This window comes from Oryctolagus cuniculus, chromosome 2, assembly GCF_051225735.1.
Source record: "Oryctolagus cuniculus isolate XC-2025 breed Fujian yellow rabbit chromosome 2, ASM5122573v1, whole genome shotgun sequence".
Classification (NCBI taxonomy): domain Eukaryota; kingdom Metazoa; phylum Chordata; class Mammalia; order Lagomorpha; family Leporidae; genus Oryctolagus; species Oryctolagus cuniculus.
In genome coordinates, this window is record NC_142868.1 from 164,708,781 (window position 1) to 164,723,538 (window position 14,758).

The 14,758-nt window shown below is 59.0% G+C and overlaps 2 long non-coding RNA genes across 10 annotated transcripts; one reads left to right on the forward strand and one right to left on the reverse strand.

The window, feature by feature from the left end:
* Positions 1-1,021: 1,021 nt before the first annotated feature.
* Positions 1,022-4,674, reverse strand: LOC138848821 (uncharacterized). Of its 4 annotated transcripts, XR_016230419.1 has the most exons (5): positions 4,558-4,674; positions 3,641-3,844; positions 2,528-2,688; positions 1,415-1,503; positions 1,022-1,143 (listed from the first exon to the last, which is right to left on the reverse strand). It is a non-coding gene; the product is annotated as an uncharacterized LOC138848821 (long non-coding RNA). The 4 variants fall into 4 exon arrangements; XR_011386929.2 differs by having other exon boundaries at positions 1,022-1,503; positions 2,528-2,684; XR_011386928.2 differs by having other exon boundaries at positions 1,022-1,503.
* LOC149128125 (uncharacterized) lies at positions 2,746-12,794 on the forward strand. 6 transcript variants are annotated; one of them, XR_016230415.1, is made up of 5 exons: positions 4,301-4,612; positions 5,320-5,504; positions 9,753-9,883; positions 11,514-11,624; positions 12,550-12,794. It is a non-coding gene; the product is annotated as an uncharacterized LOC149128125 (long non-coding RNA). The 6 variants fall into 6 exon arrangements; XR_016230417.1 differs by lacking the exons at positions 4,301-4,612; positions 9,753-9,883 and adding an exon at positions 2,746-2,926; XR_016230413.1 differs by lacking the exons at positions 4,301-4,612; positions 9,753-9,883 and adding an exon at positions 3,688-3,820.
* The last annotated feature ends 1,964 nt before the right edge of the window (positions 12,795-14,758 follow it).

The window sequence follows — 14,758 nt, forward strand, 5'->3', positions numbered from 1 at the left end:
TCAGGGTGAAGGCAGTGAGTCCGGCAGAGAGAGGTGGGAGGTGATCCTGTTTGTGGAGGCCCTCAGGCAGGCAGGGACCCCATGTGGGCAGGGCTGTGGGGAAAGGAGGTGCCGCAGGAGGGAGCCAGAGCGGCTTAGGACAATGCAGCCCTCTCACCCCACCTCCCCTACTCCCACAGCCGGGATTGGGGACTGACCCAAGGCCAGGGTGTAGGCCTGGCCCTGCCCCTGCTGGACCATCCCATCCAGGTGAGCCCAGGCTGCTGTCACAACCCTGCCCCATGGCTACAGGGTGGGGGTGGGACCAGACCCACATGGCCCAGAGGTCAAAGCCCTACAACTGGGGCTTGGAAAGGCAGGCCCTGCCCCCGGGGTCCTGATCACTCTTCCTGCGGGCCAGGGAGGGCAAGGCAGCAAAGGGGGCTGCAGAGCCTGAGGGGCATGCCCACGGGACCCCGCTTAGACAAGGGACGCTGACCCTCTGTCCCCTTGGTGGGGTGTGCAGAGATGGGGTCAGGGGGCTGCTCTTTGGGGGCATGCAAAGGGGTGCTGTGGAGTAGGGGGGTGGAGTACCAGGCATCTGCGTCTGCAGCCCCAGGACAGACACATCTTTTGCCACTGTTCTCAGCAACCTGTGGGCTTGCTGCGCTCCCACTGTGTACTGGCAGAGAACCGTCTCCCTCGCAGGACCAGGGCCTTTCTGAGTTGGCAGCTTAGCCTCACTCATCAGACTGGGGCGGGCTAGGAGAGAAGCCAGGTCCCCTTTGAGACAGGGCCAGGGGTCTCTGCCCCTTCCTGTTCTCACCCTGGCTGTTCCCACATTCTTTGTCCAGGTGACATAAGGCCCGGGCCTGGGTTGTTCCGAGGGACTCCGCCTCTCGCCTGCAGGCCTGTGGAGCTGGCCATGCCAGGCCAAAGCTTGTCCCCGGGTCAGTGAGGACTCCCCCGGGGGCCGGGGCTCAGGAGGGGCTGATGGAGCAGAAGCAGGTGGGGCCAGATGCATGATTTGCCAAGTCCAGTGCAAATTGAAGAGTGGGGACCTCTGTTCTGCATTTTAAACACGAGGCGGGCATCCACCAGGCTTTCAGTCAACCACAGGGCCTTTCTGAGCTGGGGCCCCGCGCCTCGTCCCTGCAGCCGGTCCTGTAAAAGGGACAGGCGTTCCAGAGGGAGCACTTGGAGGCGAAAGGAAAGGAGCTGGAGCAAGCACCCACAGGCGAGAGCACCTGGCCCGGCCGGACTGCCGAAAACCAGAGGAAGATGGGGCTGATTAGGTCGGCTGGCGCCAGACCCAGGGATCCGGCGCTCTGGGACTAGAAGTCAACCCCGAGGTAGATTCCTGAGCCACAGGGAAGCAGCAGGGGCTGGCCAGGGAGGCAAGGGCAGCGGCCTGGGAGGGCGCGTGGAAACCTACAGCGAAGACTCAGGTCCAGACAGGGCAGAGGCTTGCCCAAGGTCAGCCAGCAGAGGTCCAGAGCCCAGCCCGGAATCTTGTCTTCGGTTCTGTAGGACATAAGCAGAGAAGTAACAGACGGGGTGGGGGGAAGGCAGCTGGCGTGTTCTGAGGAGCAGCACCCACCCTCCCCAGCACCCCCGGGGCCTGCGCCTTCTTCTGGTCCTGCCTCCGTGTCTCCTGTCCCCCTCTCTTGGGATCCATCCTCTCGCTTCTCTGCTACCTCCTGTACACGCCCCTTGGAGCTGTACTCCCTGGATGGCCCCTAGGGAAAATCCCTGCCCTCCCCCCAGTCCAGCCTGGTTGAGCAGTGACCAGCAGTGGGGGGGGGGGGCATGGAGCAGGGGTCCCTGCCGCAAGAAAGAGGGCTAGGCCCACAGGAAAGGACTCCTCCAGTTTCCTCCAGGCCCCAACTCCATCCCCCCAGCCTGCTCCCCCATCCAACCTGGTGCTCTGTCCCCTTCCCACTCCTCCTGCGCTCCAGGACCTGCCTAGTGTGTCTGGAGACCTCACTGAGGCTTCAGTGCCCACAGTTCTGTTACATCTCAGCGCTCTTTGGCAAAGGGACTTCTGAAATAGCTCATGCAAATGTATGCAAAAGAGATGTAAATTTTTAACATAAGCAGTCCCAATTAAAACCAATCTGGGCTTCAGGTATTGCTTTCCTCCTCTGTGCTCGGGTGTGATGCATCTACAACTTGAGAGAGAGAGAGAGAGAGAGAGAGAGAAACACTCCTTCCCCATAGGGAAACCCAACTCAGGGTGGGAGGTGGGAAGGCTGTTTATGGCTAAACCAGCTGATTTCTTGGGCTCCAGATACCCTGGGGTCAGTGTCAAGGGTGGGGGAGGTGGGCTCTGGGCAGCTGTGGTCCAGAGAGAGAGAGGTACAGGGCAGAGAGAGAGAGAGAGAGAGAGGCGAATGGAGGATGCCAGGGATGAAACCAGAGGCTATGGCATGGGGCTGGCACTGTGGCACAGCAAGCTAAGCCATCACCCTGTGACACCAGCATCCCAAATGAGTGCCAGTGTGAGTCCTAGCTGCTCTGCTTCTGATCCAGCTCCTTGCTAATGTACCTGGGAAAGCAGCGGCAGATAGCCCAAGTGCTTGGGCCCCTGCACCCATGTGAGAGACCTGGATGGAGTTCCACGCTCCTGGCTTCAGAACGGCCCAGCCCTGGCCATTGCTGCCATTCAGGGAGTGAGGCAGCCGATGGAAGACTTCTCTTTGTAGCTGCCTTTCAAGTAAATAAATAAACAAACCTTTAAGAACAATAACAACAAAAAAAACATAAGAGGCTGTGACCCCAGAAGGAAGCCCCCACACTGCAGGCACGCCAGGGCCCTGAGGAATCAGGAAGAAGCCCCCGGAGCCGTGGAGGTGCTCGCCCTCGGCGGCCTCTGTGTCCCTGCCTGCAAGCCCAGTGATGGGTGCGGAGACCACCGCACAGTGTGGTTCTGAGCCGCTCTTGTCTGGTAAGATGGGTTACGGCCTGTAGGGAGAAGGAAGAGAGTGGGTCCTTCTAGAAGTTCCTGCAAGAAGCTTAGCAAACACCTTAAAGGGATGAGCCTCATTTTGGGGGAAGTTGGAATCCCCTGTCCAGAGCGCTTGGTCTCCGGTGGAGACTGCACCAGGCTGACAGGGAGCACCTTTGCTTGCAGGAGTGGAAGTCACCTCCACAGGCCGGGAGGAAGTCACAGGGACAAAGGAAAGACTCAGCTGGGAACCCGGGCTGCAAAAGAGCTGGGCTTGGTGGAGGCAAGCTGAGGGAAGAGTTAAGGTCTTTGCATTTTGGTGTAGCTGTGAGCTCGGGCAGACTAGCCCCAGCCACTTCCTGGCTGTTTAAAAGTCCCCCGGCCCTAGACCAGCATGCAGGCTCTGTTTCCCTATCTGTAAAATGGGTACAGCGCCTGTCACCAGGGAGCGGATGAGTAGTGTGGTGGCTTGAGTGAAGAGTTGCACTGTTCTAGAAGAAGACGGAGTGAGCCCCATGCTGGGCAGTGTGCGGTCCCTGCAGTGGGGAGCCTGGCCACTGGGCTTGCTTACCCAGAGCAGGCCTCGGGCTCTGGGTGATGGCACTGGCTCCCACCCCCAGCCTCTGGAGGGCCACAGCCGCTGTGTGGTTGAACTTCACAGGGTCATTCTCACAGATGCAGCCAGTTTCCTGCAGCTGCGCAGCCCTGACTCACCCAGGCCTGAGCCGCTGGGAATGCAGAGGGCCAGGTTACTCTCAGCAGCTTCCTGGAGGCAGCCACCTAGTTCCTAACCGCCAGAAGGAAGAAAAGAATGGCTTGTTGGGAAGGTGCGGCTCCTTTGCGATTCTTCGATTCTTCGCCTGGGGCTGCTGCAGCCCAGGGTGTTGGGATATGGTATGTGCAGGTTCACAGGGGTCTCTAGGGTAGGGGAGGAGGGCGACAGGGGGGGAGATAAGAGCACTGATAAGTGTTGGAATGTGGCCTGCTGACCCTCCCAGCCCCAGGACCACGCAGGCAGTTCCTCCTCCAGAAAGCCCATCAGGAGTACTTCCAGTGGTGTGGCGTGCAACTGCCCAGCTACGGGGAAAGTCCCTGGCCTGTGCTGTGGGGTATGGGTGAGTGGGGTGGGCTGGGCCTGAATCCCGGCGAGGAGGGGGAGTGCCTGGGGAGGCAGCAGCCAGAAGCGAGGGGCTTAGAGGCCCCAAGTAGGGCTGGCCCACAGCAGCTGGGAGGTATTTTTAGGTAGGCTCAGGTGCAGCCAGAGACGGTCTGCCCTGGCCCGACAGGTGGTTAATATTTAATCCCTCCTTAATCACGGACTCCCTGGCGGGCTGGGGAGGAACGGGGCTGTGGTGAAATCAGTAACCACAGACCAGACGGGAAACAATGTCCACGGACCTCTGCCACCGAGGGGCTGGCTGGGGTCACCCCTGTGCCTCTCCTTCCCAGGGGAACCTCGGGACAGGGAGAGGGGAGGAGGAGCCCACGAGGAAGAATCCTCCTCCAACTTGGCAGCCCTTGCAGGTGGGGAGCGGCTGCAGGTGCTGTGCGTTCAGGCGTGAAGGGCTAGGGCCCTGCCCCCTCCTCCCGGGCCGGTGACCTTGGGCCGCCCCAAACCTCACTTTCCTCACCTGTGCACTGAGGATAAGTGCTCCTCGCTCAAAGGCTCCTCCTCGTGAGATCAGAGTGAGATATGGGTGTACAAGGAAGTCCTTTATAAGCTGAAGGATGAAACAGCAAATGAGCAGAGAGCACACCCATGAGCGCTTGCGTGTACACACCCACACGCGCACACACACACACAGTGAGCACAGTGGAGGGCAGGCCAGCATGCTCTGGTTCGGCTCACAGCAGTGGAGTGTGTTTGAATTCAGTTCAGCCAGGGCCTACTTCCAAGCTGATGTCCTCAGCCCTAAGTCCAGCTTCAGGGGCAATTTGCAAAGCTGTCAGCCTCACCCTTGGGAAGCAAAGGTGACAGGCTCCAGGGCTGAACCAGAACAAAAACAGGCAGTGTTCGGCTGGAAGGTCAAGGGTCAGGGCCGTGGGGGTCAGCGGGCTGGGGGCGGGGCGGGGCAGCGTGGGCTGAGGGGGTCAGAGCAAGCTTCAGGGTTGAGCTGGTGCAAGCGGAGGACCCGGGAGAGTTGAGTCGGAGCTGGGGGTGGGGACAGGGCGGACTCAGTCCCGTGTGAGCTAACACGTACGGGCAGGGGGTGGGGTGGGGGGTGGCCTGCACTCACACCAAGGGCATCACAGTAGCAGACTGAAGAGATGTACAACTTGTCACGAGGGTGCCCGTGAATCACACACATGCTCAGAGTGGGCAGCCCCCCCACCCACCCACGACACACCAGCCACGTGCTGGGCTCTGGCTAACTCAGCAAACTGCTCCCCAGTTTGTGCACGTCCTGGGCTGGGCCGACATCCTCTGTGGCCTGAAGACTTTTAGGGTCCTGCAGTCTTCATGGTGAGGTCATGGTCTCCACTTCGAAGCAGCTGCAGGCCCAGCTGGGTGCAGGAGAGCCTGGCGTTGGCATGCAGTCCCAGTGCGACCCCACCTCTCTGGGGGCAGAGGACACAGGTAGGAAGGGGGCCTGGGGCAAGCAGGGAGGGCTTTGTGGAGGAGGAGCGCATGGGGCTGGCCTTTGGGAAGTTGGGGCTGAGGGGCAGAGAGATGTCCTGGGAGCCACTGACATCCCCAGGAGCCAAGCCCCTAGCCCTCCTCTAGATGCCACCCACCCATCCACACCTAGGCTGGCCCCAGCCCCCAGGAAGCAGCTCCTACAAACAGAATCTTGTGCAGCCCTGGGCTCCCTCCACAGTGGGGCTCTGAGGACCAGAGGGACGGGTCCCCCCTGAGTTCTCGAAGCGCGCACTAAGACCCCAGTCAGCAGCCAATCCTGCCACGTGATCCTACCCTGAGGAGCCTCTAGTCCTGGGTGGCCAGGACAGATTGCCAAGGATCCAAACCACAAGAAACCAAATCCTGCCTCTGTCTGTTGCCAGCTGTGTGACCTTGGGCCTGTTATCTGACCTCTCTGTGCCTCTATTTCTTTCCTTTTTTTTTTTTTTTTAACTTTTATTTATTTGAAAGGCAGAGGGACACAGCTTTATCATCTGCTAGTTCACTCCCCAAATGGTTCAGGCTGGGCCAGGACAAAGCGAGGAGCCAGGAACTCCATCTGAGTCTCCCATGTGGGTAGCAGGGGCTCTAGTACTTGGGCCATCTTCTGTTGCCTTCCCAGGTGCACTAGCAGGGAGCTGGATCGGAAGTGGAACAGCCGGGGCTCAAACCGGCACCCATATGGGATGCCAGCATTGCAGGTGATGGCTTGACCTGCTGAGCCACAGTGCCGGGCCCTGGGCCTCTGTTTTTTGTCTCCACCATGGGAATGATAAGGGTAAAGCCCTTGCTGCCGGTGGTGGTTGTGAGGGCTTGGTGAAATCCAGGGCCCATGGCAGAAGGCAAGTGTGTCCCTGAGTGGTGTGCTCAGGAAAGCTTCCTGGGGGAGGAGGTATGTGAGCAGGCAGGACCAGCAGGATCCCCAACCATCTGGGGGAAGGAAGGTGTCTCTCGCCTGCAGAGGCAGGAAAGGACCCAGCATGGTTGGGGACCACAGGTTCCCAGCGGTCACGGCCGCTGCTAGAGAGTGGAAGATCAGGCTGTGGAGCGGGGGACCCCTTGGAGGCCCGTGAGTGGCGCCCCATGACGCTAAGGCTGAGCGTGGCGGCCAAGAGCAGGCCTTGTTGGAGGGGGAGAGTGCACAGGAGGCCCTCCCAGTGATAGGGGCCCAGCGTGAGGCAGGCCCGCAGCCCTGGGTCAGGCGGTGCTGGGAGCTGGCCCGAGTCTCCCCCTGTGGCTCTGGTGCCACGGCGGGACTCAGAGCTCCTCCAGAGCAGCTTTCCTGGCCAGAGTCCACCCCAGGGTCGGGCAGGGAGCTTCAGGGCTGGGGTTGGGTGGTGGGGGACAGGCAGCCCGTGGCTTGGCCGCTGTCTTCCTGGGCTGGCCCCTCAGCTTATCTGAGCCAGGGCAGGGCTGGAGTGGGCGCGGAGAAGGTCCTCCTTGAGCAGGGTGATAAAGGGTGCAGGCCCGGCCTCTGGCCTCCTGGGAGGGGGCAAATGAGACTGGGCTGCCCCTCTGCCCCCCAGCTGGTGGGATGCAGCCCCCACCTTCTTCCCTCCTCCCACCTTCCCCAGGGGGCAGGAGGTGGGAGAAGAGGCACAGGGCAGTTGGCGGTGGCCTTGGGAACCCATTCAGGGCCCTGCTGTGGGCAGAGGTCCATCTGTGGGTTAATGGTAGGGTGCTCGGCCCACTTGCCCACTTGCCTGGGGCTTTCCCAGTTTGGCAGCTGAACACCTGCCCTGGGAAATCCCCTAGTCCTGAGCAAATCCAGACGGCTAGCCTGGGACTGTCCAGGCTTCCAAACCCAAAGTCCCTCATTCTGGGAGCTCCCGAGGCCTGGAGAAGCTGGGAGAGTGGCCACCCCAGGGAGAGATCTAGGGCCAGGTCATCCAGGAGGCAGACAAGCAAATGGGGGAGCAGTGACCAGTGACGGGGACTCCTTCCCTGGAGGCATCCTTGCCAGGTGGGGGCTAGGGCAGCTGCAGGGGGTCCTTGGACCCCTACTCCTCTGTCTCCTGGAGAGAGGCCCGAGGCCGGAAATCAGAGAGGGGCACCTGCTTGGTGTTCAGGGCCTTGCCCTCATTGCCCTGGCTCTGTCCCGCACTGGGCTTGTGGGAGTCAGGGCAGGTCCCTGGGCCTGGACAGGACAGGCGTGCTGGGGGGAGGGGAGAAGAGCAGACTTTCAGGATGTGTTCCCGGAGGGCCCTGAGACCTGAGAGTGGAGGCAGCGGCAGCACGCAGCAGCCTGCCTGCCTCGGGGGCCCAGGCCTCCCTGTCTCCTAGCCTCTGCTCAGCTTGCTTGTCTGCCATCCTGGCCCCTAAGGAAAGCTGGACCTCGATGGTGCCGGTGCTGACAACACAGAGATATGGAAATCCCAGACACAAGCAGCCGGCACCCCCTCTCAGACAGGGGAGACAAGGACAGAGCCTGGGGCTTGGCAGGGAGCAGCCCCAGGGGTGAGGCTTCATCTCTGTCTGCAGGCTGAGCTGTGGGGCCGGGGAGGAAAAGGCGCTGTGGGTGGGAGATGGTGGGCTAGGAGAAGGGGCTGAGCCGGCTGTCCCTGGAGCCACTCTGCCTGGACTGGACTGGGAGGCCAGCCTCCCCTGCTGGCCTCCAGGGATCCCAGCTGGCAGGGCTGCGAGGACAGGCTGTCTCTGAGGATGGCTCCCGTCTTGCTGTTTCCATCAGGGTAGGCAAATGGGCCACTCTGGGCCTGCATCCCAATGGGAGGCCCTGGAGGCCCTCTCTGCTTCCAGAAATCCTGGCACCTCCACCCCCGCCCCCTCTATTGCCCCCCATTCGATTCTCCATTAGCTGCTTCTTCCCCATGGTCCTGGTCCTTGGCTGGTCACCCCTGACCACCACACCACTGCCTCCCAGATGCTGGGCCCAGGGATGGGACCCTGGATGGTGACTGTGATTCCATGTACATGAGGGCGGGGGTGGGGGGGGCTGGTGACAGGTGCTCAAGGGCCAGCCCTAGGCCCATGTGTCCCGGAGGTGTGGCGTGGGGGCAGACAGCCCAAAGGCTAGACCAGGGACTGCATGTGTCTCTAACTCAGCCTTCCCTGCTTCCGCAGCCAAACTGTGTGGACAAATGGTGCTGAGGTTGGGCCGTGACGGAACCCCCTCAGACAGGCTGGCCAAAGGGTCCAGTCCGCGACGGCCTGGTCTGCGGGGAGCCAAGGGGGACCCGGAGGCCGAGGCCGAGGGAGGGGGGAGCTGAGGGCCTTTGAAGGGAGGGCGCTTTCATCGCCCCCAATTAAACCATTGCCGGAAGCTTTTAACAGCCCCATCAGGCCTTTTAAGGAGCGCCCTTTTGTTAGGCAGCCAAGCTGTTATGCAAAAAGAGCTGGGCCTAGGCTCTCAGCACTTTTTGCAGGCCCCCAGGCCTGCTGGCCCCAAACTCCGGGCAGCGGCCAGAGAGGCTGCCTGCTCGGGAATCAAAGGCTGGGGAACGTGCTTTGATCTGGGGAAACCCCGTCCTCCCAGCTCCCACAGTGTGCAGCGCGGGGTCTGGGGAGGCTGCCCCTCGCCTCCCCGCCGCTTCCACCTGCCCTGCGTTCTTGCACTGCGGCTCAGAGTGTGGTCTACGGGCATCTTCAGGGCCTGTGTCGGCAATGCAGGCCCCGACCTTCTGAATGCTTTTTCCCTCCCTGGTGAGGGCTGGGCAGGCTGAGAAGTACCCCCCCCCCCGCCTCCTCCCTGGAAGCAGTGGATACAGCTCTAAGTGATGACGTCAGCCCTTGCCTCCCAGATTCCCTGTACCGCACCTATTCAGACAGGACAGCAACACAGCCCCTCTGTAAACAGCTGCCCCTGCCGGCTCCATGTCGCTACAGGGCTCCATTTGGTCACTTGGGTGACATCAAAACACTCCTCCCTTGGTGTCCACATCTGCTCCCTCATCCCCGGAACAGGCCGAGGAAGATGGCCCAGGCCTCCCCTTTACACAGAAGGAGGCGCTGAAGGCAGAGGTGGGAGGGAAACGCAGAGGACACTCCAGGCATCACTCTTCCCAGGTTGAGCAGGTGGCCACAGGGGGCCATACAGGGGGCACACAGCACAAAGGCACCTGGCCTGGGGTCTGGGCAGGGGTGGGCTGGAGCACCCCTCACTCCACTCACTGGAAGTGTTCTTTACAAAAATCACTCGTGTGTAAGTTTCATCACACATTTTAATCATACTTCCATTTTATGTGAAAGGCAGAGAGACGGAGATGGACCTTCCATCTGCTGGTCCACTCTCCAAATGCAGCTGGGGCAGGAGCCAGCCTGGAGCCTGGAGCCAGGAACCCCACTCAACTGCTTAAGCCATCATCTGCTGCCTGCCCGGGGTGCGCATTGGCAGGAAGCTGGAAGTGGAACTGGGACTCAAACCTAGGCTCTCTGGGAGGGGATGTGGGCGTCCCAAGCAGTGACTTTACTCATGCACCTCAACGCCCACCTCTCCGAGGATCTTCTCGAGTGGGTGAGGCCACACGTGCTGGAGGAAGGTGGGGGAGAGGGGTCTTGGTCTCATGGCATGGGCACGCAGAGCTGAGAGCTTCTAGAATGCCCCATTGCCTCGTAGAAGCTACAGATCACCAAGCACCTAGCACGTGGCCTGGTGCTTTCTTTCCCACCCCTGCTGGGTCCTCCCCACAGCCCCACTCATTCTCACCAGGGAGACTTGGCCCTTTGGCCGCTCTCCTTGTAGCTGGTTCTTTAAAAACAGAACAAGACCCAGATGAGGCAGGACAAAGGCCCTCGGCTGCCGCGCAGGGTGGACAGCCAGGCTCAGCCGGGCAGGCTGGGAGGACCTGGTTCAGAAGCATTTTCTGCATGTTTTCAGCTTTGGAGCAACCCGCCCCACCCACCCTGGCAAGTCTCGTGTGGTAACCAGGACGAAGAGGGCTCCAACCCACTCTGCTTTCTCTCCAGGGTCCACAGCAGGCGGGCAGGGGGCCTTGGACCCCATGGGGCTGTAGGACAGCAGCAGCTAAGCAGGCTGTGTCCTGTAGAGCTGGGTCTCACCAGCTATTCCTGTAAAGGGCCCAATGTGAACACAGCGGCCGGCGCTGTGGCTTAGCAGGTTGAGCCGCCACCTGCAACACCAGCACCCCATATGGGTGCCCGTTCAAGTCCCAGCTGCTCTGCTTCCACCCAGCTCTCTGCTAATGCGCCTGGGAAAGCAGTGGAAGATGGCCCAAGTGCTCAGGCCCCTGCACTCACATGGGAGACCCTGATGGAGTTCCTGGCTTCTGGCTGTGGTCCGAGCCAGCCCTGGCTGTTGTAGCCATTTGGGGAGTGAACCAGTAGATGGACCTGTCTCATCTGGGTCTCATTCAGTTTTCAAAGAACCAGCTACAAGGAGAGCAGCCGAAGGGCCAGGTCGCCTGGGTGAGGACGAGTGGAGCCGCGGGGAGGACCAAGCAGGAGCAGGAAAGAAGGCTCCAAGCCTGACGCTGGCCATGTCCTGGGTGCTGATGGAGCAAGGACATAAGCTGCAGCCACTATGGGTTCTTATAAGGAAAAGAGCACAGATTGGTGTCGCCTCACACGAGGAACCAAATGTAAGGAAAAGAGGCACAATATGAATTCACAGCCAGACTGAATTTATTCAAAGAAAATAAACTCACAGAGGTTGAGCAACAGCCATGGACTGACTGAACACGTGGCAGAGGTCCAGGTCTTAGGTGGGCTAGGGGTGGGGGTGGGGGCGGTAGGTGGAGGTGAACTTCTCTGTACTGGTTCTTCAAGTTTGGCCCATTGGCTTTCAAATTCATAAATTTTTTTTAAAGAAAGAAATGTAAGGCTCTTGGGGCTCACAGCTCAGCCACACCTAACTCATGGGTGTGACTATTTCAATAAAACTTTATAGACAGTGAAATTTTAATTTCATGTGGTTTTCATGTATGCTGAAATGCTGCTTTTCTAGATTTTTTTTTTTTTGCCTGATTGTGTAAAAACTGTTCTGGCTCCTAGGACTTCCCCAAAGCAGAGATGTGCAGAACGTGGCCTGTGGGGTGTAGGTCAGCTGTCGGTCTTGGATTCGAGTCCTGGCTATCTCCCTCGACAGTGGTGTGACCCAGGCAGGTGAGTGACCCTCTCAGCCTCCGTCCTCTCTGTCAGAGGGGACAGGATGAGCCCCTCAGTGACGGGCTGCAGCAGCCACTTCCCACTGCCACGCGTGAGCAGTGCAGCCGGCGGTTCAGAAGTCAGGCCTTGCTTCCTGGAGGAGGGCTGGCGCAGCCGGCTGGTGACGGCGCCGAGACCCGCTGGGCTGGAAGGACAGCATGTGGAGAGGACAGGCATCCATCCTGGTGTTGGGGATGGCTATGGAAGGCTCTGAAGAGGGCCCCCCTTCAAAGGAAGGGGGTAGATCCGCTTGCAAGGACTGGCTGGAGGCAGAGGGGAAGACATGATAGGGGAGAGGCATGTAACGAAGTCACTGGTAAGTCCAGGTGACTGGCAGCTGGGGTGGCTCCCGGGAGTGTCGGGATCAGTAGATGGAAGCATAGCCTGGCGCTGGTTCTGAGCCCTCTGTAGGCCCTAAACGTGCTCCTCTTTTTGACTGCAATAGTTTGGGGCAGGGGGACTGGCATTGTTGTGTAGCAGGGCAAGCCACAGCCTGCAGCGCTGGCATCCCATACTGACACCAGTTCGAGTCCAGGCTGTTCCACTTCTGATCCAGCTCTCTGTTAAATTGCCTAGGAAAGCAGCAGAAGATGGGCGAAGTGTTTGGGCCCTTGTACCCGTGTGGGAGACCTGGATGGAGTTCTAGTCTTCTGGCTTTTTTAAAAATTTTTTTAAAAAGATTTATTTATTTATTTGAAAGGCAGAGCTACAGAAGAGAGAGAGAGAGAGAGAGAGAGAGAGAGAGAGAAGCCTTCCATCCACTGGTTCACTCCCCAAATTGCTGCAAAGGCCCATTCAAAACCAAGAGCCAGGAGCTTCTTCCTGGTCTCCTACATGGATGCCGAGGCCCAAGCACTTGGGCCATTTTCCACTTCTCTCCCAGGCCATAGCAGAGAGCTGGATCAGAAGAGGAACAGCCGGAACTTGAACTGGCGCCCACATGGGATACCAGCACTGCAAACGGTGTTACAGCCCTGGCCCCCCAGGCTCCTGGCTTTGACCTGGCCCACCCAGCCCTGGATGTTGTGGCCATTTTAGGTAATCACCAGTGGAAGAAGATTCTCTCTCTCTCTTCCTCTCTTTGTATGATTCCGTCTTTCAAATAAATAAATGTTAAACAAAAACAACAACAATGTTTAAGGGAGCTGCCTGCTGTTTTGCTGACCCAGCAGTTACTCTCCCCGTGGCACTGCTACGTCAGGGTAGAAACCAGTCCCTTTGCTTCTCCATGCTGATTGGTGCAGGGCTAGATGCCGGAACAAAGCTGAGCCAATCAGAGCCCTTCCCTGAGAGGCTCTGTCCACTTGGGGTCCCAGAGAACATAAATAAGTCCCTGTCTAGTGCAGGGAGCATCCCGATGTGACACACGGCTGGGCCCCTGTCACGTGGGGGAAGCCAGGGAATCTTCGAGACAAGCAAGTTGATCCCTGCAGGAAGCAGAGGTGAGTCAGTGAGAGTTTCCCCCACCCCCAAGGACTGCATGCCTGCCCGCCCGCCTGCCTGCCCGCCCTCTGCAGGCACTGATGAGGGAGGCCTTCCTCTGGCTTCGGGAAATCCAAGTCCTCTGCATAGACCCTCTGGCTCTAGAACTAGTTCGGGTTTCCGTGCCTCCCAAGTGTCCCCGCTTTCCCACCTGTCACTTGCCGTGAGCACTGTGTGCTAGTGCAGGTGCCTCACATCCATCCCTGCGTGCTGTCCTCAGTTATGCTGGGAGCCATGGGCATCGTGAGCTCCTTTTTTTTTTTTTTTAACTTAGCTGTCCTTTTTTTTTTTTTTTTTTAAGACTTTCGTTTATTTATTTGTAAGAGTTAGAGAGAGAGAGAGAGAGAGAGAGAGAGAGAGATCTTCCACCTGCTGGTTCATTCCCCTGATGGCCACAATGGCTGGGACTGGGCCAGGCCAAAGCCAGGAGCCTGGAGCTTCATCTGGCTCTCCCACTTAGGTGGCAGGGGCCAAACACTTGCACCAGTCTCTGGTTGCTAACAGGGAGCCGGATCAGAAGCAGAACAGACGGGACTTGGGCTGGTGTTCTGATACAGGCACGCCAGGGTTGCACACAGAGACTTCCACTGCTGCATTACAATGCTGGCCTCCTTCTTCCCATTTCACAGAGGGTAAAACAAAGCTCTGACTCCACCTGGTACTGAAAGGAGGTGCTCTTCAGACCACAGGCCTGGGTCCTCCTTGATTGGCAGGCATTACTCCCCACCCCCCATCTTCCCATTCTCATGTTTTGAGTTCGATCTTGTACCCTTCCCTATTTCCAATCCAGAGGTTCAGACTCACCATGGTGGCCACCTGCCTGCTTGGTAGAGATTATTGCAAACACAGATCTCTAAAGCCAGACTCCTGCTCTCCCCTGCTCCCAGCCACTCTGGCCCGCCCCTGGGTTTCCTCTCTCAGGAACCCGCCCCACCCTGCACCCAGTTTGCAGCGTCGAAGCCGAGGTGCTGCATTGGCTGCCCTCTCCTTGGAGCACTGTGGCTGCCTGAGCTGCCTGAGCTTCCTGACCCCTTCTCTCCAGCTCCCCTCTCCCTTCTCGTCCCTCTGTGTCCCCTGTCCTCTGGAAGATGGCCTCCTCCCTGGGGTCCCCAGATCTGCTCCAAGCCACCGTCTATTCAGTGGCTGGAGCTGGTGTTTTTGAGAGCTCTGAACCGTGTCCTCCCAACTTCTTATAGCCACTTGGTGGTCCTAGTCCAGTGTCTCCCCTGGCCTGTGTGCTCTCACTGGATAAACCCATCCTATGCTCCCATTTCATCTGGATATGGCCTCCTTGCAGCATGAGGAGACCACACCCCTAGGACCCCAGGGCCTTTGTGCGTGCTATGCCTGCTGTCAGCACAGTGTCTCCTCCCTCCTTCTTCAGCTTCTTCACTCTTTGCTACACTTCAGGCTCTGGCTTAAAGCTCAGGGGGATAACTTTCTCTCGAGACCTCCAGGGAATACAGTCTCATAGCACCCTGACTCTCCCTGGGACTTAGTTATGTGTGTGGGTGTGTGTGCAATAGTTATCTCCTTTGCTGGCCCTTTACTGGCATTTTTCTTTTTAAGTTACCATTAACTCTTTACTCGAGAGATGGAGAGATGGGTGA